At 38.2% G+C, this 2,264-nt stretch overlaps 1 long non-coding RNA gene across 1 annotated transcript; it reads right to left on the bottom strand.

Annotated features, from left to right (window-relative positions):
• Nucleotides 1–867: 867 nt before the first annotated feature.
• LOC133878489 (uncharacterized) lies at nucleotides 868–1,559 on the bottom strand. Its single transcript, XR_009901915.1, has 2 exons — nucleotides 1,290–1,559; nucleotides 868–1,220 (listed from the first exon to the last, which is right to left on the bottom strand). It is a non-coding gene; the product is annotated as an uncharacterized LOC133878489 (long non-coding RNA).
• Nucleotides 1,560–2,264: the final 705 nt, after the last annotated feature.

Raw genomic sequence — 2,264 nt, forward strand, 5'->3', positions numbered from 1 at the left:
TATGGTAAAATGTAAAGGTTGGCTCACAGTGAAAACCAGTGAGTACTATACTGCTGAGACCTCAGTAATTTATTACTAAGGTAGTGAACTCATACTTTCACCTGTATGGATGTGGTTAACCCTACAACCATACAGATACTGATGCTTTGGCTGCAGGTTTAGTGGATGTAGAAGGCAACCTCGAAGCACAGTATTTGGGTACTGAGACTAAGGCATATAGCTAGCGTCGTAGTGATGCGGACTCGAATGTCCCCTTTTGATAGACTTTTATAGTTGGCTTGTGTCCTACATGACACTTGTATTTTGTAGAGCCAGTCTTAAGGGTATGTAATTAGAGTAATATGTATGGAAGCCTTAAACAGATAGATGTGTAAATGGCTCTTTTGTGATTAACAGTTATGTTATAGAAATGTATTTTTGCTTTGATATGTGTTCCGCTGCACATTGATTATTGTATTTCGTTATTAGATGTAACTCTGATTATCAGGCACATGTTATGGGGTGTGTACCATATGTTGGCTAATCGACAAGTAGTCATGCCACTATGATGACTCATTTGTATGTTTTTTGAAAAAAAAAAAAAAAAAAAAAACAAAGGGCCGTCACAGGATGAATAAGATAAGCAGGAGGTAAGGATAAGTCGCTATCATTCCTAGGTCTTAGCCTGAAATTTGATTCCCCATAGCCCATTGGTACCCCTTTCAGATCAAGTCCAAACGCGATCTTCCACCCCAATTTTGCAACAAGGCACAGCTACTTGTGGCATCTTATTCATTAATTCTAATTTTGCCATATTGTTCGAATACGCACAATTTCATTCAAGATTTGTGTGTGTGTGTGTGTATAGGTTCCTGCAGAACACAAATGTAGGAGGAACTGACATCTCTGGAACATTTGAACCCAAATAGGCATCCGCATGCCATACATATTACATTGAGGAGTTGTGATGAATGAAAGGATAAAAGAGAAATAAATTTCAGGTTACACCAGTTGAAAAGAAGAAGACGATGATCCAAATGTGTGAATAATAATAAACTTAAGTCAACTAATTAATGTGTTTTTTGGTATTTCCCGTAACATACACAAACAACACCTCATAGAAACAAAGGTTGTATAAAAAGCAATGCCGCAGCCAGCAGCATTAGGGAGGGGGAGGCCCAGGCTCAAAGAGTGGAGGGAAGCAGCTTCTGAACAAACCACAGCAGCACAGAAACCACAAACTGCAGGATCAAAAACCCAGATGAATTAGAAAAACAAAAAATAAAATATAAATAAATAAAAAATCTCACCAGCAGTCCAAGAATCCAGGCGCAGGTGGAGGAGGTGGGGCCAGCAGTGGTGTGCTTGGCGGTGGAGGTGGATCCATTGCAGACAATAATAGCTAGCAGAAAGCAAAAGTATATTGGGAGGGAGGATATGGGACTGAATCTCTCTTTCCAGACTCCAGTGAAGGGTATACTTGTATATATGCCACCATCCTTTCCTCATCTACCATTCAACGAGACTTGGCAACTAACAATATGGACTCCCACCACATTTTGGTAACTACTCTTAACTGCTTAGACATAACACACTACGAAGGGGGAAATTTCTTTAGCTCTTTGGCAATGGCCAATGGGGCCAATCTGGCCATCATCTGATGCGTGCTTTCTAATAGATGTATAAAAAATAGGGATGAATGTAGAAATGGAATGGAAAGATGATAGTGAACTCCAATTAATGGCTGAAGACAAACCCCAAGTGAATCCAATTAAGGCTGGAATCAAACCACAAAACAAAAGTCTATATCAATTCTTTTCTCTTTTTTTTCATTAACGACCAAATGGTCTTTAAATAGAAATACAAATACTATTGATAATTAACTACAATAAACATAAGCAATAACACTTCTACTAACTTAACAACTCTTGAGATAAATCAACTAAAAAGATAAAGATAATAAGATAACCTAATTCGAAAAGGAAAATGTTAGATTTACAACACCAATACAACAACTGTACAACAATCCCTCACATGAGGGTGGGTCCCACATACTGGGGTCCCACATACTGGGGTCCACCCTCATGTGAGGGGTTGTTGTACAGTTGTTGTATTGGTGTTGTACAATAATCAAATCTCATTAGAAAGATAAAGATAATATAAAGATAATATCTCATCACTAATGAGATAGAGATCAGCTTGAATTAATCCCAGTATTAGGATTGGAGAAAGACTCTTATCAATTCCGTCCCATTGACATATGACACTTGTCCTCAAGGTCGAAA

This window comes from Alnus glutinosa, chromosome 9 (genome assembly GCF_958979055.1).
Source record: "Alnus glutinosa chromosome 9, dhAlnGlut1.1, whole genome shotgun sequence".
Lineage (NCBI taxonomy): Eukaryota > Viridiplantae > Streptophyta > Magnoliopsida > Fagales > Betulaceae > Alnus > Alnus glutinosa.